This window comes from Hyperoodon ampullatus (assembly GCF_949752795.1).
Source record: "Hyperoodon ampullatus genome assembly, chromosome: 1".
Classification (NCBI taxonomy): domain Eukaryota; kingdom Metazoa; phylum Chordata; class Mammalia; order Artiodactyla; family Ziphiidae; genus Hyperoodon; species Hyperoodon ampullatus.
In genome coordinates, this window is record NC_136914.1 from 146,040,132 (window position 1) to 146,062,125 (window position 21,994).

The following is a 21,994-nucleotide window of genomic DNA, read 5'->3' on the forward strand; positions in this document are numbered from 1 at the left end:
TGTCGCGTGAACACTCAGGATGCCCTTTTAGGCCAATATGCAAGGAACCGAAACCTTCTGCCAAAGTCAGTGAGGAACCAAGGGATCCTGCCAAGAACCATGTGAGTGAGCCATCTTGGAAGTGGATCTTCAAGCCCCAGGAAAATGGTCAGATGATTGCAGACACACACACAGAAAAAGACTAAAGAAAATGTTCATCTGTGGAGTGTTGTAATCATGAATGGTTTTTGTTTTCTCTGTAATGTTTATATATTCAAAGTTTTCTAAAACTAGCATTGTTTTAAAATTTAAGATTAGAAAAGGCAATGATATAAGTAATAGGTATGGAGGGGCATGCATGGCCAAGAGCGTGGCTTGAACAAAGGCACAGAACCAGAAAAGGATGAGTTTACAGCTGAGTGAGATTGGCGACCCCCGAGAAGAGACTGAAACTAGGACTCGATGCAACTGATCCAGTACAGAAGTGGAGAGGTGAGACCAAGAAGGGAAGGAAAGCAATACTAATGTGTTCAACAGTAAGATACCAGTGTGGGCAAGTGGAACTCAAGTCCATTGGAGACTTCTGGGGGATCCACCCAAAAGAGAAAACAGCTGGGGAATTTAATCACCAACCCTCTTTGTCATTGGTTGATGGCTTTACAGCGATGTACAGCTCTTGCAAACTACCTTATACCTAGAGTAGAGGCAATCCTGCAGCCAAGGTGCTCACGGTAAGAAGTGTACAGGAACGCAGAGGATTGGGGAACGATGGTCACACACACAGCAAAGAGTCTGCTAATCTGCCACATGAGCAAAGGATATATGTGGGAGACACTGGCCAATGACACTGGGAGGATAGACTGGGATTGGCTTGTGGCTTTCTATTCCTAAATAAAGAGTTTGGACTTTATTTTACGAACACTTAAAGAACTAAAGAGTTGACTTAAAATAATTTTTATTATGCAAAATTTCAAACATATATAAGATGATAAAGAACAGTATAGTGAACCTCCATGTGCCCATCAACTAGTCTGAGTAAGCATCAACTCTGGCCTATCTATCTACACTCCCATCCATGTTTTCTCACTCCGTATGAGTTGAATCAAATCCAGGGATCATATCAATTATTCATAAATATTTCAGTATGTATGCATAAAAGATAAGGGCCTCTTTTCCTTTCTAATACAACCTCAAACCCACTATCAGATCTAAAAGTAATAATTCCTTGGGACTTCCCTGGTGGCGGAGTGGTTAAGAATCCGTCTGCCACTGCAGGGCACATGGGTTTGAGCCCTGGTCCGGGAAGATCCCACATGCCGCAGAGCAACTAAGCCCGTGCATCACAACTACTGAGCCTGTGCTCCAGAGCCCACAAGCCACAATTACTGAGTCCACATGCCACAACTACTGAAGCCCATGCACCTAGAGTCCAGGCTCCACAAGAGAAGCCACTGCAATGAGAAGCCCGTGCACTGCAACGAAGAGTAGTCCCGGCTTGCCGCAACTAGAGAAAGCCAGTGTACAGCAATGAACACCCAACACAGCCAAAAATAAATAAATAAATAAATAAATAAATAAATAGATTTATTTATTTTAAAATTCCTTAATACCATCAAATGCCCAGGCAATGTTCAAATTATTAATTGAATGAAAGTTTTTAAGAGAAAAATTCTGTGTGAAAAGTTACTCTCATACCAGTATACAAGATGTATTAAAACCAAAAGAATCAGCACAGAGAAGGGGGAGTATAAATGCTATCACAACAGGACAGACATGAGAAAGCCAAGGTGTGAGCTAATGTGATGGTAACTGGGATGAAAACATGGACCCTGAGTGAGATAGAGACCGGACAGGACTCAGTGAAAGCAAAGATAAAGGCGGCACAATCGTAACTGCCAGGACGCAGAGAAGCACAGGGACAATTGACGTAGGATGAAAGATGATGAATTTAGTCAGAGATCTATTGGCTTTAAAGATGAATATCTGGTTGGAAATGTAGAGAGACTACCTGGAAGATGAAAAACCATGGTTTGAGGAAGAGATTGGGATTAGGGATTTAGATTTGAGAATCTCAAAGGTTATGGGTAACTGAGAGAAAGTGTATAAAAGAGAAAAATAGTAAAGGGCAAGACAGAAATTCATGCTTGCCTTAAAGAACTAGAAATTAAAACAAAAGCCATGAAGAGAGACAAAAATGGAAGAATCAAGGAGGTGAGAAAGAAACGAGAACTCAGATTTATCACAAAAGCCAATTTCAAGAAGGATGAAGAATCCCAAAATATAAAAGGTACAGGAAAATACTCTGGGGACTCCAAAGTGCATTAAATGCTCAGAAGTATTCTATCATATATTCTGCAACTCTTATTAAAGAGTTCCCATCGCATGCCAAAGACCATGCTGGAGGTCCTTGGGATGAGATGGAAAATCTGGCTCAGACCTTTCCTTCTTGGAGCTAACAGTATAGTGAGAGAAGCAGTTATTAATCAACTGATTGTGCAAAGAAGTAATTAGCAACTGCAATGAGTGCAATATGGGGAAATCCAAGATTGTAGGAATGAGAGTGCACATTAGGAGAATCTGATCTATTCTGGGAGAGTAGGGAGGATAAAGGATGGTTTCCTTGGAATCTTGAATATATTTGATAGCCACATCCGCAGGAATTCTCTAGCATTGCTATTGGACTTGTTCGTAAAGAGTGACATCATTTAGAGGTCATGTCAAGAAGGTGTAGAAGTTGTCCTGAATTTGCTCCCACTGGCCAAAGATATGACAATTTTGAGCATCAATAAGCATGATAATTGTGAAGTATTGAAACATATCCAATAATTTGAATCCAGAATATTATGTTACTCAGAAATGTATATTAATAACACATAGGTCACCTTTGAATGATTCTGGAAAGCAACTCCATATTCTGAATATTGGCAAGTGAAGAGAAATAAACTTTTAATCTCTCTACCAGGGACAAGCTCTGCCTCAGAGTAGCAAACAAACTTTAAGGGAAAATTGTTCTGTGTAGTATTACAGCTAAACGTGAAGAAGGGCTGATAGAATCTGAACATTTTGCAATCCATGTCAAAATAATGGAACTCGGTAGATAAATTTGTCATTCATCATGGAACAGGAAAAATAGTGATTATCATTTATATGTTTCCTGCTGGAAGAGTATACCACCTATGAAGTATTCTTGGAAAAAACAAAGTAAACAAGCAAACAAAACAGAATCACACCAAGATTCTAGAATTAACATTCAGTTGAAAGAAAATACAGGTGACAGCAATATGTTCAAAGACACTGCATGGAGATATTCAGCAAAATCATAAAACAAGATGAATGGCCCCGTTTCTTAAAAAAAAAAATTGTTAAGTAATCAATATACAGGCAGGGACAATTATAAATTAAGGGACTTTCAAGAGAAATATAAATGACAAGTTACTGGCTTTCTTGTTGTGCTTCCTGATTGAAACAAATTGTAAAAGCAATTATAAGGCATAAGAAATCTGAGGAAATGCAAACACTGACAGGTTATTTAATATTAGAATTATTAATTTTTAGGTGTTACAGTAGTTTGGGGAATGTGCATAGTTTAATAAAGAACTTCTGTCTTAGAAATAAAGTAGTAACTGATGTTAAAAAAAAAAAAAAAAAAAAAAGCCCAGAGATAAACCCGTGCACATATGGCCACCTTAGTTTTGATAAAGGAGGCAAGAATATACAATGGAGAAATGACAGCCTCTTCAATAAGTGGTGCTGGGAAAACTGGACAGCTACACGTAAAAGAAAGAAATTAGAACACTCCCTAACACCATACACAAAAATAAACTCAAGGGGCTTCCCTGGTGGCACAGTGCTTGAGAGTCCACCTGCCGATGCAGGGGACACGGGTTCGTGCCCTGGTCCGGGAGGATCCCACATGCCGTGGAGCAGCTAGGCCAGTGAACCATGGCCGCTGAGCCTGCGCATCCGGAGCCTGTGCTCCGCAACGGGAGAGGCCACAACAGTGAGAAGTCCGCGTACCACAAAAAAACAAAAAAAACAAAAAAAACAAAAAAACAACTCAGAATGGATAAAGACCTAAATGTAAGGCCAGACACTACGAAACTCTAAGAGGAAAACATAGGCATAACACTCTATGACATAAACCACAGCAAAATGCTTTTTGACCCATCTCCAAGAGAAACAGAAATAAAAACAAAAATAAACAAATGGGACCTAATGAAACTTAAAAGCTTTTGCACAGCAAAGGAAACCATAAACAAGACCAAAAGACAACCCTCAGAATGGGAGAAAATATTTGCAAATGAAGCAACTGACTAAGGATTAATCTCCAAAATTTACAAGCAGCTCATGTAGCTCAATATCAAAAAAACAAACAACCCAATCCAAACATGGGCAGAAGACCTAAGAAGACGTTTCTCCAAAGAAGATATACAGATTGCTAACAAACACATGAAAGATTGCTCAACATCACTAATCATTAGAGAAATGAAAATCAAAACTACAGTGAGGTATCACCTCACACCAGTCAGAATGGCCATCATCAAAAAATCTAGAAACAATAAATGCTGGAGAGGGTGTGGAGAAAAGGGAACCCTCTTGCACTGTTTGTGGGAATGCAAATTGATACAGCCACTATGGAGAACAGTATGGAGGTTCCTTAAAAAACTAAAAATAAAACTACGATACAACCCAGCAATCCCACTACTGGGCATATACCCTGAGAAAACCATAATTCAAAAAGAGTCATGTACCAGAACGTTCATTGGAGCTCTATTTACAATAGCCAGGTCATGGAAGCAACCTAAGTGTCCATCGACAGATGAATGGATAAAGAAGATGTGGCACATATATACAATGGAATATTACTCAGCCATAAAAGGAAACGAAATTGTGCTATTTTTAGTGAGGTGGATGGACCTAGAGTCTGTCATACAAAGTGAAGTAAGTCAGAAGGAGAAAACAAATACCATATGCTAACACATATATATGGAATATTAAAAAAATGGTTATGAAGAACCTAGGGGCAGGATGGGAAAAAAGACGCAGACCTACTAGAGAATGGACTTGAGGACATGGATAGGGGGAAGGGTAAGCTGGGACAAAGTGAGAGAGTGGCATGGACATATGTACACTACCAAATGTAAAATCGATAGCTAGCGGGAAGCAGTCACATAGCACAGGGAGATCAGCTCGGTGCTTTGTGACCACCTAGACGGGTGGGATAGGGATGGTGGGAGGGAGGGAGACGCAAGAGGGAAGAGATATGGGGTATATGTATATGTATAGCTGATTCACTTTGTTATAAAGCAGAAACTAACACACCATTGTAAAGCAATTTTACTCTAATAAAGATGTTAAAAAAAATTTTTTTAAAAGAGTGACATCATTGTTTTTGCCATTAAAAAAAGAACATGAAAACATGTCATCCACATTTCCTAGTGAAGTCAACTAGACCTCATTTTGAAGGAAGGAGGACTTTAAGAAGTTTTTATAATAGGTTCCTTGTTGAGACATTTTGTACAAATGTTTACAAAGAGACATCATCAAAAGCAATGTGTAGGAACATTCTAAATTACTTTTAATAAGATCTGACATATGAGTGTCATAATGCAAAATGTGTATTTTGTCTTCAATTAAAAAAATATTTGTCACAATTGAAACAAATATTTTCTTTTGGAAATCAATATTTTGGTTCTCAGGGCTCAAGCAAAGGTTTTGTTTGGAAATACTTTTGTTCATACTTACAGTGAGGACAGAGCTCTGCAACAGTAGAATACCATGCCAGCAACCACTGATCAGGCCTTTACTGTATTCCTACACTGCTCACATCTGATGAATTCATATATGTAAAGTTACCTCCAAAGAGATGAAAAGCAAAGGCTTTAAGACCTCATCTATGCAACAAATAGTAAACTTTAAAGTTGATGTATCTAAGAATTAAGAAATCAAGCTCAGAGATTTGCGTAGTGCTCATATGTTTTAGAAAACACTTGGATGCAAACTAATCGTTAAAATATCCTCAGAATTCTCTTGGGATTGTTTTATTATTATTGGAATATTATATTTCATTATTTTTAAAATCAAAAGTCAGACTTCTTTTAGAAACCTTCCTTGAGAAATAGGCCAAGCTCAAAAGTATTAAAAGTTTATTGATATGGTTTCAGATTTCGCATTGCAACTAGTCTCTAACAAACTATTACTTGTTGACATTTGGTGTAATATTAAAGAAGAATATCCACAATTAGCTGAAAAAGTTATTAAAATTATTCTGTCTTTCCAACTACATATTTACATGAAGCCAAGTTTTCTTCATATACTTCACCCTAAATACCATATTGCAACAAATTGCATGCAGAAGCAGATAAAAGAATCCATCTGTCTTCTATTAAGGCATATATTAAAGACATTTACAGAAATGTAAAACAGTGCCACTCTTTTCACTACTTCTTGTTGTTATTCTGAAAAATCTACATTATATATTTTAACACATAATTGGCATTCATTATTATTTTAAGTGAATTAATAAATAAATATTTCAAAGATTTCTCAGATTTAATATCTAATGTGATAATTACTCATAGATATAAGCTACATAAACAAAAGCTCTCTGGGGGCCTTCAATAATTTTTCATAGTGTAAAAGGGTTGAGAAATCCTGGATAGATACAATTTCTGTTTACCATGTTTACTGTTTGTTATTTTGGGTCATTCCTGGGATGCTTTAATGTACTCCTTAAAGTTTACAGTCATTAAAGTATACCTTCCACTGAGTGGTTTATTTCAACAGTATGGACAAATCAGCAGTGCCAAGGAAAGAACAGGGTATTTGCCCCTACAGGTTTTACATAATTTCAAGAGAAAAGAAAAAGTTACTGTCAAACTATATTATAAAATTATTATCAAGGGACTTCCCTAGCAGTCCAGTGGTTAGGACTTCGCCTTCCAATGCAGGGGGTGAGGGTTTGATCCCCGGCTGGGGAGCAAAGATCTCACATGCCTCACAGCCAAAAAACCAAAACATAAAACAGAAGCAATATTGTAACAAATTCAATAAAGACTTTTAAAGTGGTCCACATCAAAAAAAATCTTAAAAAAAAATATTGTCAAATTACATATCACCTATGCTGGAATTGTATGTTTTTTTGAAACTGAAAATATTTATGTTTTTCCTAACTATAAAAGAATCATAAAGCCTATACTATACAGTAAAGATTTAATAAGTCACCCCAAATCCACCCATCACCCAAAGATATACATTTCACTATATTTTCTTTCAGACTTTTTTTTCATACTATAGTGAATGTGTGTGCCTGTCAAGGAAGAAATAATCCATATATAAATTTAGCTACAAGAGTTCCATGAAAATGAAGAATTTCAGCTTGGAAATCTCTAGATTCTGAAAATCATTGGGATCTGAGTAAGAAAGCTATTGTATAAACCTAAGTGTTAACTTCATTAAATTAAATGTATACTGTCTGATATGCTATAATAATTAAATTAAGTTTAAAATCTAAAATGTAGCTGAGTAACAGATCTGGACATTAAACTGTCTTCCAGCTAAAAATTTTAATATACAGAAGCTATTCTACTAATCATATTGAAATGCTGTTACACATTAGAATAAGCATGAGTGAACATCATAGTTCTATTTTGGTATCTGGTATTATTAAGAGTGCCTGTATTCTGGACTTCCCTGGTGGCGCAACGGTTAAGAATCCACCTGCCGGGCTTCCCTGGTGGTGCAGTGGTTGAGAGTCTGCCTGCCGATGCAGGGGACACGGGTTTGTGCCCCGGTCCGGGAAGATCCCACATGCCGCGGAGCGGCTGGGCCCGTGAGCCATGGCCGCTGAGCCTGCATGTCCGGAGCCTGTGCTCCGCAACAGGAGAGGCCACAACAGTGAGAGGCCCGCGTACCGCAAAAAAAAATAAATAAAGAAAGAAAAAGAAAGAATCCACCTGCCAATGCACGGAACACGGATTCGATTCCTGGTCCGGGAAGGTCCCACATGACGTGGAGCAGCTAAGCCCATGGACCACAATTACTGAGCCTGTGTGCCACAACTACTGAAGCCTGTGCACCTAGAGCCTGTGCTCCGCAACAAGAGAAAGCCACTGCAATGAGAAGCCCGCGCAACGCAATGAAGAGTAACCCCGGCTCACAGCAACTAGAGAAAAGCCTGCGCGCAGCAACGAAGACCCAATGCAGCCAAAAAATTAATTAATTTATTTATTTAAATGTTGGGTTTTTTTTAAAAAAAGGCCTGTATTTAAGAAATCTTGTTTCATTGCATCTCTAGCTTATCTACCAATTTAGCCTTAAAACCTTACTAAAAAAAGTAATATAATCCTATACATTTACCAACAGTTGTGTGAAAGGTAAGAAGTAATTAGCAATAAATGTTTCTTAAAGACCATCTGCTTTCAATTTTTCCTAAGATGTTTTTATCAACCTTCACTATAAAAAATATTAACTTTCCACAAATTAGGCATGTTTGAAACAATTTTTAAGAGGGGAGAAAAACTGGTAGAACTGACCATTATACAATAAAGTTGAATGGTAACAGACAAAATACGTTGGAGAATGCTTTTTTTCTTAACTACCTCGCAAATGTTTCAATGCCATGCTTTTAATTATGTAATCTGCTCTCCTAAAAAAGGCAATAGGTAATTTGGGGCCTCCTGAATTATTTTTGTATCACTTTCAGGCATCACTGATAAGTTCCAGCAATCACATATTGAACAATGATTATCTAAAATAATTTATTGAAGGCTTAGAATTTTTTTTGTTTTACCATATTGAAAAGTATCTCACTACATTTCACTATCTTAGATTAAATGGAGTTGTGAGCAAAACTAAGTCAATTTATAGTTTTAACTTAATACACATTGCTTATAAACTTTAATTTTTAATTATTTCTTCTTGATTTCACAGTTGCCTCACACTGCCCATTTGCATAGAGCATGGATATGAACTGAAAAGGCACCAGACATGAAAAAAGGCATTCACAAACTAATATAAATGCAGTCCAAATAACAAATATGAAAATCATGTTAACTTATTATATTTTCAGTCTAAAAAATATTAATCTAATAATTAAGTTATTGTCATTGATGAGCATACTTAATAAACATGAAAAGCACCTACTAAAAACATATACACTAGTTTTAGATGTTATCAAAATCACAGTGTAATTCAAATGGGTATTAAAATTTTGGACTTAAAATAGCTCCATTTATATGCATGTAGATGTTCTCACAGGCTGTAGAAAGTCCTCACCATGTTCATTTTAAGATGGATATATACAGCATTTACTTCAGTTCACAAAGTGTGGGCATAAAACAATCTACAGAAGCTTTTTACAGGGTTTAAAAGAGTTCTAATCACCCATGCCAACTGCACTCCTCTCTCAACACAAAACTGCTTTTGAAATCAAGCATTCATTTGCTAAAACAAGGCATCTGCTGTTAAAGAGATTGATTATCCTGGGGCCTGACCTAATTGGGAGATTAGATATGGTTCCCTACTCTGGATGGCATGGTTTATGGAGAGAGAGAAAAAAAAAAGAACAAACTTCTTTTGAACTCCAGTGCACTTTTACTTAATTCTAATTTTCTTTAAATAGAAAACAAACAGTATTGCAAAGCAGTATTCACCAGTATTGTCAGGTTGGTGAAATTGGTGTATTATGAACTATGAATTCACTGAGTTTATCAGGTCATTTCGTTAGTAACAGGTACATATCCACTTTCATCACATAATCCAAACACTATAAAAAAAATGACTTTCTGTCATATCCCACTGAGTTAAGATCACTATATAGTGGATACACACACACACACACACACACACACACACACACAAATCTGGCCTTTTACTGATGGTATCATTTCAGTTTTTTCTATAGCCTGTTAGGTATCAGTTTTTCCCCCAAACACAGACATCACCTCATTGCTGTGGCCAATTGCATTTTTCTTCCTAGCCTTTGACAAGGAGACCTTTGTTAATGCTATTCACCAATATATCAGACTCGGGTCATCCATCCAAAACATGACAAAAGACCCAGATGCTCATGTAAATTGCACTCCCCAAAAGTACTGCCCTCTTCCTCCATGCAGATGCAGATCCATGACCCCCTCCCTTCCATTTTTGTTCGCTCTCTTTGTTTTCACTTAATCTGTCATGGTTGGAAAAAGTATTTATTCATAGACTTTACGAAACAGTATGCTTTGTTTACTCAATAAATCAAATAATCAGATAATTATGAAATTAGATACAATTTTCTATACAAAATTTAACAATTGCTTATTCCAGTTGAACTTCGAAATCATATCCATTTTCCAGAATAAAGACTTCTTTCTACTCATTTTTTACTCCTTCTTGAACTCTCAAGATAAAACCAAGTTTGTCCTCTTTTACAGAAGGAAAAAGGTTTCAAGCAGAAGAGCAGGACTGAATCATTCATAAATTACCTCAGAATTAAAAAGTTAATTTAACTACTTGATGCATTCTTATTGCTTTCAGTAAAATTGCATTAAGTATTAATTACTCAGAATTTCTACTTTCTAAAGTCTCAAGTAGCTTAAAAATAATTTCAAGAGACTTAGAAACTATCAATACTATAATGATGCTTTTAAAGGGAGATTATTATGGATTCAAATGACATCAGGATCATACTATGTGTGTAGATATATCTATATTACAGGATCAAGACTTCTTTCTATTCATTTTCACCCTTTAGATATTTTCATCTCATATATTTTAATATCCACTATGTTTTAGATACTAAGTCACAGTAAGAGAAGGCAGAAATGGATAATTTTTTAAATGAAAAACAATTTATCCAATAGCAATCAACAGCAATATTTTGGTATTTTAAAGAGAGTAAAAAAATCAAATTAAGGTATATGAATTTCTGATCTCAATTTTAAAGGTTTTCAAATTTAATTAAAATTGACTGAAAACTTAGTAAAATGGTAAGAAACTTCTAGGGTTCCTGGAGTTACTATGCAGTCACAAATACAACCACACTAAATTTACTACGCTCATCTGTTGGTCATGATACCAAAAAGAAAGGCAGAAATACTTTATTGAACTTATTTAATAAAATGATATCAAACACTAGTAGCCATAGAAAGCTTAGCAAATATTATGGAATATATACGTAACGTTAGGAGTTGAGTGACGCAGGCCATCAGTTTATTGGCATTCTCTATGATGAGGCTGAAACGTGCAGGCCTCTCTCTCTGAATCAAGTCAAGACAGAGAGCAGGACAGCTTATACAAAAAGAGCAATGGAAGACAGGGCACACAAAGCCAAGAGGAAGGATAGGAGATTTTTTAAATGACTGAAAATTTGGAGGAGTTAAAGAACCAGAAATCAAAGACACCAAAGATGTCTTTGGAAAGGAAAAAAAGGAGGGAAACTGATGAATCTATGATAATGAGGCAAAACCTGGGATTCTCCTGGTAATTATAGCACTCACCAGACTTTATAAACAGTGAAGAAATACTCGAGAGCTTCTTGCCTTGACTGTTACTATAACTCTGCAATCTGTACTTTTATCAGCTACACTAATGTTACTAAAACATCACTCTATGTTGTTCCCAAGTCCAAAAACCTTCAATGGCTCTCTAATGTCCCGGAACAGTACAAATTTTCCAGCCTGCCACACAAGACTCTCTAGAAAAAAGACCCAGATGTGATCTAATTACATGAGGACTGTGTCCCGGGTAAAGTGAGCTAGTTTGGTGCTTAAACTTTGGGTCTATCGATTTTAAGTTCTGTGCCTGTAATGTCCTACTTATACGTCTACATCTACTTTTTCTTTATGACTCAAATTGGAGTTAATATTCTTCATTAAGAACCTAACCACCACCCATATCTGCCAGCCAGTTCTAGGCACTCTTTAAGTTCTTTGTCCTCCAAGAAACATTCCATAGTTATCTTTGAATTCACTGTGCATTTGCTGCATACATTCACTTGATTCCCATCTGATACCTCCTATTTGCAGCTATTTTTGTGTATCGGCTCCCCAATTAGATTTGCCTGGCAAAGAAAGGATGTTTTCTTTTCCCTCTTGCAGTCACACAGTACCACATCATGAGATAAATAGTACTCAATAAATATCTATCGAGAAAAAATATCTACTGAGAAAAAAATGCTCTGTATTGTTAATTCTCCTTGGTTGACTTTTCTTCCCATTCCCCACAATGGCTGCTCAAAAAAACCTTGTCTGTCTATCTCTGCCCTCCCCCACTTCCCTATCTTGCCTTTTCCTCCACTGAGAACTAAAAGTTATTGTAATACTGTGATTTATAGAAAATTTATATATTTGGTCAACCAGATGACCAAATATATATGAGAAATATATATATATACAAGCATACATACACAGTGGCCAAATATATATATATATATATAAAATGATAAATATTTGGTCTTCATCCACAGTTCCTGGCTCACAGCTCCCAAAGCCCTTGAAATTTCCTGATCAATAAGGGCAAAAAAGATAATATTTGGTCTCTTGCCTTCAGTTCCAGAAAAAGCTCCAGGGAAGGTGACTTTTGGGTCCCACCCAAAGGACGGGGGCTGGTTGCCAGGAAAAGCAACTCTGTGCTTAGAGGGTTAGAACTTTCAGTTCCACCCCCTGATTTCCTGGGGAGAGGGGTTGGAGGTTGAAGCAATCGCCATTGGCCAATGATTTAGTCAATCATGACTATGTAATGAAGCCTCCATAAAAACCCAAAAGGACAGCTTTTACCCTTTTTCAGGGAGCTTCCATGTAGGGAAACCAGAACACCTCATGTGTTACACTGCCAGGCTCCATGCTCCAAGAGGACAGAAGCTCCTTTGTTCAGGACCTCAATCTATGTATCACTTCATCTGGCTATTTATTCATATCCTTTAATATTCTTTTATAATAAATTTGTAATTAGTGAGTAAATAAGCTTTCCTGAGTTCTATGAGCCGTTTTAGCAAATTATTTGAAACCAAGGAGGAGGATGTGGGAACCTCTGGTTTGTAGCCAGTAGGTCAGCAACACAGGTAACCAACCTGGGCTTGAAACTGGTGTCTGAAGTGGAGGGTGGTCTTGTGGGACTGAGAAATTTACCTGTGGAATCTGATTCTATTTCTGGGTAGAATCAGATCGTGTCAGAATTGAGTTGAATTCTCGGACACTGCTGGCGTCAGAGAATTGCTTGCTGCTGTACAGAAGCCTACACACACACACACACACACACACACACACACACACACGCTGGAATTGGGTCCATGAACCCTTTGCAATTATCCTCAATGTTTCATTAAAAATAAAAATTTCTATACTCTCACCTCTTCTTTCTTGTATATTTTCATTTCCCAAGAAACTGTCTCTTTTAAGGCGCTTATTCCCCACTTAGGTCCTCGATGTCACTGTTTTCTGTGGCCTCTGGCTCTATTAGTTATACCTTTCCAACTTCCAACTTCAGTTTTTATATTTCTTCTGGCTCTCTTTCCTCTATATTCCTAAAAATAAAATTCCCAAGATCCAGCAATTGTTCATGCTATTTCCCCCACTCTCCAAGCCTCTAATTCATAAAACTTTCGTTTCTATCTCATTATCCCTCACTTCCAAACTCCTTGAAAAAGACTTCCATCCCCTCTTCATGCCCCAAATTGCTTCCTCTTAGTTCACCAAAGATCTCTTGAGTGCAAAATCAAATGATGTGGGCTTCCCTGGTGGCGCAGTGGTTGAGAGTCCGCCTGCCAATTCAGGGGACACAGGTTCGTGCCCCGGTCCGGGAGGATCCCACATGGCGCGGAGCGGCTAGGCCCGCGAGCCATGGCTGCTGAGCCTGCGCGTCCGGAGCCTGTGCTCCGCAATGGGAGAGGCCACAACAGTGAGAGGCCCGCGTACCGCAAAAAAAAAAAAAAAAAATATCAAATGATGTTTTCCCAGTCATTCTTATTTGTACTGAATTGCATACCAAACTACTAAAATATTTTCCCACCCAACTCAGATTCACTAAGTAGGTTTTTAGGACATTCATTTCATGATTTGCCTCCTACTTCTCCATTTCTTCTGAGTTTCCTTCATTGTATCTTCTTCCACCATGTGACATTTTATTAGTTACTACCCCCAATTCCTTCCCTGAGTCTTTTCCTGACCCAAATTCACTTGAACTCACCCAAACTCATCTCCATGTATACAATTCCACTATGACCTCTAAGATATCACACTTTATTCTTCAGAGTTCAAACACATGAACACATTTTCAAAATGTCTCTCAGATTTGTAATCCCTTCACATTTTTATTGTACTGGACATCCTCACTTCCTTTTGTCAGAACTACCCACAGAGTTGGCAAGCTGAGCAGAAGGCTGGATTTCAATCACCAATCTGTTCCTTAGCCAGAGCATTTGTATAGTACACAAAATAAAAAACAATTTCTGCTGTTGCAGTCCTACTCAGGGTACCCTTTTTAGCTGCCTGCTCTTAAGCTGAAGAGACAGTACTTCACCCTGGGCCCCACCTCTTGTCTCTCTTCCTCCACTTCTGGCCTCTTTCCCTTGCTCCAACCCCTATCCTAAGCCCAGAGTCTTCTCTCTATGGTGAAACCTATGTTTCCATTAGGTTTCCAGCCATTCGGCTTCATTGTGTTCCATTGCTGGATGAGTTCCAGGAGTTTCACATCAAAAATGGAGGGAAGGACAGGGCATAAGGACCCCTCAAGCTAGATTATTGAAAATCTAGTCAGACCTTCCACACTTTCAGGATTCATATCCTGCTATCATCTAGATGGCCTGGACCTTGGATAAATTAATCCAACCTCCTTTTGTAACTTAGTTTCCTCCATTGTAAAAAATGCAGGTAATAATAGTACATAATTCATGGGCTTGTGAAGGGGTTAAATACATTGATTCACATAAAGCACTTAGAAGAGCGCCTGGCAGAAAATAAGTGCACAATTAAAGGTAATTAGCATTATTATTACTTCTTCTTTGTCATAATGTTAAGAGAGCGTCTGTCCCAATCTCTGCCTTGAGTTGCTTTACCTAAGGACTCCTTCAGTTATCCTAGACTAAACAAGTACCAGACAAGTACCAGGAGAGATGCATGGGAAAGTGGAGGAAAAGCTACCTAAATAATAATAATAATAACTAATAATAACAATAATATAACAATAACAAGAATCATATATTAATAGTAAATCAAAGCTTCACTTGCATTATCTAATGGAATCCTTACAAAAAATTTATGTGGCAAGTACTATTATTACCTCCATTTTACAGATAAGGGAAAAAATTCTTAGATAATTTTTCTTAAATTGTCCAGATAGTCTGCCTCTAAAAAGTTTCTAGAACATGCTATTTTGGCATCCCTTTCTTGCACATTTGCCTAAGAACTCTGCTTCTGATAGATTGCTTGGAGGTTCCTGCTTCTTTAAGCAATGCCATGACACTCCACCTCTATGCTACCAGTAGTAAAGCTCTTTCTCTTGTGATCCAAATGGACTTCTACCACATAAGAATTTGTTGAAACTCTGAAGAGGGTTTTTATTCCATGCCTTCAGCAGACTTAAGTGGAAAATGAATGAATGGGATTCAAAAGTCTGGGGCACTCTTTCCCAATAAAGATAATGTATTTTCCTCATAGGATTGCTCTGACAGAAGCCAGCAAGAACGAAAACTCAAATTTCTATACAGGCATGCAAGTTGGCCAACCTAGCTACATCCATTCCATGTCTGCCTGGGAGAGGGGACAAGCAAGGACCATGACCATCCCCAACTTCAGGTGATATATCCTTCAGCCAACAGGGTTTCTGCATACATTCTCAAAACCAATTATTTCCAAAGTGGGATGTGTGCACAAAACAATTCACTGGGGTACAGGAAGAAATGTAGAATTCCCAATTATATTGACCCTTTAAGAAAATAAGCTGTACTAAAACATAACAAATGGATTGACACCGACACCCTCAAAGTCTGCACGACAGAAAGTCACAGGTCACGACTAGTATCCCCAAAGAAATGAAAGTCAGCCGTTGCAAATTTAATGGCTCTTTCTCTGTGCAGCTAACAGTTGGTACTGTGCTATCTAACAAGAATTTCAGAAAAATTAACATTCATGTTCTTTCAGAGAAAAAGTGACTTTTAAAATGAACAATTTTTTTCAAGACACTCAAGCTACTGAGAGAGCATGTCTGTGTCAATTATTGTTTTTAAAAAACTTCATCTGAACGTTGAAAAACTTGGAAACAAGTTTTTCTAATCTATTTATAATATTTCTAAATTACAAATTAGTTCCAAGGTCAATTAAAAGATAAAAACAGGGGCTTCCCTGGTGGCGCAGTGGTTGAGAGTCCGCCTGCCAATGCAGGGGACACGGGTTTGTGCCCCGGTCCGGGAAGATCCCACATGCCGCGGAAAGGCTGGGCCCATGAGCCATGGCCGCTGAGCCTGCGCGTCCGGAGCCTGTGCTCCACAATGCGAGAGGCCACAACAGTGAGAGGCCCGTGTACCGCAAAAAAAAAAAAAAAAAAAAAAAAAAAAAGATAAAAACAATTAGTTCAATTAGTTCCAAACTAATAGAAAGATGCTGTGTTTTCATAGTTTTAAGAAGTGGACCAAAACTGCTTAAACCTTTGTTTTAGACCCATTTTTTAAAATTATAAAAATACAACACTTTTTAGTTTGTAAGAACATCTAATTGGCACCAGGAAAATGGGGAATTTAATAACTTTTCAAGGCTCTGCATAATTGCTAAATACAGGTAAATAAAAATAAGAAGTCAACAATGAACTCTCATTAGTATCTTCATATCTTTGTGATGTAACTTTTTTAGCTCTGATGGTCAAAAAAACAAAAACTCAAAAAACAAATAAAAAAATCCAAGTATTAAATTAAGCTGAAGTATCTGACTTTTTTTTTTTTTTTTTTTTTTTGTGGTACGCGGGCCTCTCACTGCTGCGGCCCCTCCCGTTGCGGAGCACAGGCTCCGGATGCGCAGGCTCAGCAGCCATGGCTCACGGGCCCAGCCGCTCCGCGGCATATGGGATCCTCCCAGACCGGGGCACGAACCCGTATCCCCTGCATCGGCAGGCGGACTCTCAACCACTGCGCCACCAGGGAGGCCCGAAGTATCTGACTTTTAAATCACTCTTCACAAATAATTAAACCAAGATTTTTAAGAATAAGGAAGCATAGTAACCATGTAAGTCTTAATACAGTTAATATATTTAGTGAAAGTAAAATTATTTTCTAGTGATACAAGAATCATTTTTTAAAATAAATATTTATCTCATCTTTCTTAATTTCCTACATACATATATATACACACACACATAGACACACACTATACCTAATACTGTGGAAAATGTATATAATTTAGAGATAAATAAACCTATATTGGCGTGTATTCATTATCTTCTCTGTTACTGATGAGATACACTATTTTAAACAAGATCTCCGAGAAAGAGAAGAGGAAGGTACATTTACACTTCCAGAGTCCTTTGAATAATCTTCCTTCAAGTTCCAGTCTCCCAGAAGGCACAGGCAAGTGTACTTGGGGCCTTAAGTTCTTCCCACACTCCTGATCTTTCTCCTAAGGCAGGCAGCCATCCTAGGAATAGCAACACATAACTTCTTAATTCCCTAAGATGTTCAACTTCTGTGTTAACAATAGCATTTTTGGCTGCTCTTGAGAAGTAAATATCATAATTTCTTATTATTTTAAAGGAGATTAAAGGTAGCTCAAAATTAATAAGAATCTTAATGTATAATTCCAAAAACAAAAAGAAATCTATCTTATTAATAATTTTTTAATTATACAAACTCATAACCACACATTACTTTTAATAACAAAATTCTGTGAATAAATTTTAAAAACATCTAAATTTATGTAAACTAAAATGCTACAGTCCATTGTTTCGCATACTAGAGTCTGCAAGAATATTCTTGGAGATATACTAATTAAATGAAACTTGATTTCAAGTTTTCTTTTGTTTTGATAATGGCGTAACACAGGTTTAAAGAGGTATATACTGGATAACCCAAACAATTGTCTTAAAACAAAACTGCAATCTATTTTGGAGTAAAATGTTACCATCTATATTTACAACCATATTGGGACTAAGCAATCAGAAAAAGACACGATTTAATATTTAATCCACTTAAGCTCCAGCATTAAACCCAGAACTGTGGAATTCAGTAACCCTTTTTGCTGTTAGTTGATGTTAAACAGGTTATACACATCATTCAAGAATTAAAAACACTGTCATAGCCAATTTATATGTAGAAAGCCTCAGCACAAATAATAGAATTAATGTGCATGACTGATTTGTAACCTGATAAATACGGCTTGACTACTGTATTGTTTGAATGAGCTATAAACACAATGCAAGTTATAAGAGAAGTGTTTCAGTTGAAAAAGCCAAGTTTATCTAAATAGAAAAATATAAATGAATTTAAAGTAAAGTGATTTTCATGTTCTCACAAAGCTTTTTTTTCCCATAAATGTTTTATAAAAAGGTACTAACAAATATTTGAGAAAGACTCAACTTTATGGCTTATTTATTTTGTTTTGTCTATGGAATGTCTCAAAAAATACTTTTCCACTTACTCAAATAACATCTTAGTTGTATTATTAGTTGGTAGATTCAGCAGAACTAATTCACCTATATTTACATATTAAGCAATAGTAAAAATGACTCTCACCTACAAAAGATTCAGAAGCAATAAGCTTAAAATGTACTATAGGCATAAAATATTTAACCAAATTTAATATGTAATTATAAAATCATTTAATGCATTAAATCTGTTTTTACTAATTTAATTGCAACCATGGCTTTTAATTCTTCACAGAGGCTTTGTGTTGTTAGTTTCCATATCAGACACTCTTCTGAGCTGTTTTGAATTTCATTTACATTTTAAAATATACTCTGCTGTCAAAGTCCATTGATTGCAGAATCCATTCTTCATATATATATTACACACACACACACACATATATATATAAATGTTCCAAACAGTCTCTGAGGATTAAATAGGAATAAGAGTACCTACCTTTCAAGTTATGCCTTTTGGTGCCTAATCATGGTTGAGCTATGGAAGACTTCTAAGTGACTATATATTACTTATCATAATAGATTTATGATAAAATAATATAACATGGTAATACTTTCTGGTAAGAACAGCCCATGCTTTTCATTACAAGAAATTATGGAATTATTAATAAGTTTTCAATAATTTTTGTACTGAATTTTTACTAAAGATAAAATTTTAATATCCTATGTATGCAACTGGATCATTAAAAATGATGAATTATGCAGGTACAGAGATATATTTGTTAAGTTTATTAAGCCATTGCTTATGAATAAAATTTCATGATTCAAATTTGTTCTATCATTTTGAACATGTGGACTAACAATCAAAGAGTCCTTAGAAGGAAAGTATTTGGGGAAGATGGATCTGTAGGAGGTTTACATTACACAATTTAATTCTTAAGCTTATGAAAAAATGTAAACATTCATTAGATCTACAAAATAAACCTTAAGTAATCAGAGTAGAAAATTTCTGATTTTAATTCTTGATCTTCACATCAAATGAGAAATTATCTATATAAGAAATAGAATAACTAAGACTTATGACAGCATCCTTTCTTTTAAAGAGAGCAAATTCCCCATACTGACATAAATATCCATGTGCACAGAATTTTTAATCTAAATTTAGTGGATACATTTAATTTTATTTTATTAAAATTATCATAAAGATAAGCATTCCTGTTTTACCCATTTTAGAACAAAATGCTCTATTTCAAGATATTGGACTCAAGAATAACACCTGAGGCTTCCCTGGTGGCGCTGTGGTTGAGAGTCCGCCTGCCGATGCAGGGGACACGGGTTCGTGCCCCGGTCCGGGAAGATCCCACATGCCGCGGAGCGGCTAGGCCCGCGAGCCATGGCCGCTGAGCCTGTGCGTCCGGAGCCTGTGCTCCGCAATGGGAGAGGCCACAACAGTGAGAGGCCCGCGTACCGCAAAAAAAAAAAAAAAAAAAAGAATAACACCTGGAAATGTGATGGAAAACTGTCATAAGTCTATCAGAATAATGACGCAACAAACTAAAATGTTTTCTTTTTCAGGTAAAAACAAATATGCAACTTAAATGTAAATGTAAATAAATATGTTTTCGGGCATGTGTGTATGCATACACGCTACATGTTTAAAAGAAGTGTAACAGTTCTGTAATATATTATGGTCCAACATTTCATTGTGATGTGTTCCACACATACGAATACCTTAGAAATCTCTAAATTCTTTTTTCCTCATTTCACTTTGAACTAAAGCACACATACATAGACTGTTTTTTAAAGTATTATTTTACATGTAAACAGTGCCATCTTGTGGCGTTTGAAACTATTTGCACACTGGCATAAAATCATTAAGGACTGTAATTGCCATTTTCTTGACAAGTATACAGGTTATTGAACACCCTTAGTCTAAAATCAGTTAATATTTTAAAAATAAGAGCATTTTCCAGCATGTCTTCAAATAGAAATAATTTTAAAAGAAACTAAGTCAAGAACCCTAGACTCTATTACTATAAATCTTATACTAACCAGATATTGAATCTTAGACTATGTAGTCACTCCGGACCTCAGTTTCCTCATCTCTAAGACTGTCCAACTAAGTTATTAGTTAACTGCCTAAAATTCCATTTGATTCTAGTTTTGGAAATTTTCATGAGTATTTCTGATTTTAGCATTCTAATATGGAATACAGGTCTGTTTATGACATACGTTTTCATACTCATCTCTTTTATAATTCTAGGTTATTTGATTATGCACTCTGCTTGAATTTTCTTCAGAAATAAATCTTAATTTATACTTCTCCCTGTCCAAATAACCTTCCCCTAAACAATACACATTAGAAAGATGTCACTGAATTGTGAATAAAAGTAAATTCAAGTAACTGAAAACAAGTTTTTAAAAAACCTTCTGTAAAGATAAAGGTGCATGCTTTAGGTAAGATGGGATCAACGTCAAACCAAGTACCCGAAAGCTAATGGGAAAGAAGTTCCACCAAAGCTTCTAGAATCATAAGTGCTCCAGTGAAACAGAACAGTCTCAGAGTTGAGCAGCTCTACCTAACACCCCGAGAGCTCTGACCAACTCTACTGTATATGGCAGGCTTGCCACCTTGGATTCTGTACTACCATTTCATTCTTCCTCCATATCAGTCATCAAAACTCAACTCTTTTTTCAAAATGTCTTGCTCTGATGTATACTTTATTACTTAAACTCTGGCATCCATCTAGTCCAGGAACTCAACCTCCTAGGCCTGCATTACTAAAACTGCCATCAGAGTTTACTGCTTTTCAAAGAGTGATTTAAGAACTTGCATCAGAATCATTTGGGTTGCTGGTTAAATCATGTCATCTCCTAGACTCCAGAAAGTAGACCAGCCCTGTCCAATAGAAAGATGACAAAAGTCATCTATGTAATTGTAAATGTTCTGGTAGACAGATTAAAAAACTAAAAAGAAACACGTGAAATTATTTTGATAATATATTTTATTTAATCCAATGCATGTATAGTATCATTGTAATATGTAATCAATTACAAAAAAAATCAATATACTTTACATTCTTTTTTTATACGAAGTCTTAGAAATCTGGTACTCTATACTTGTAGCATGTCTCAATTCACACCAGCACACTTCAAGTTCTTAAGTCACATGTGACTAGGGTCTATGGTACTGAACTGAATCAGACTGAAAGGAGGGGGAACAGAAGCCAGGAATCCACATAGTTTGCAAAATACCCAAGTCATTCTTTCACATGCTCAAGTTTGAGAACCACCACTCTAGATGGTCCACTACACAATCTATTCTACTACCATTACTGAATTTACACTTGAAAAAAAACGCCCCTTTAATTACAACAATCCTAAGAATTTAGAAATCCTTGTACCTCTAGTTCAATCAACTCAAATGGGTATTGGTATTCAAAGCTCCCTAAAAGTGGCCTTACCGCAT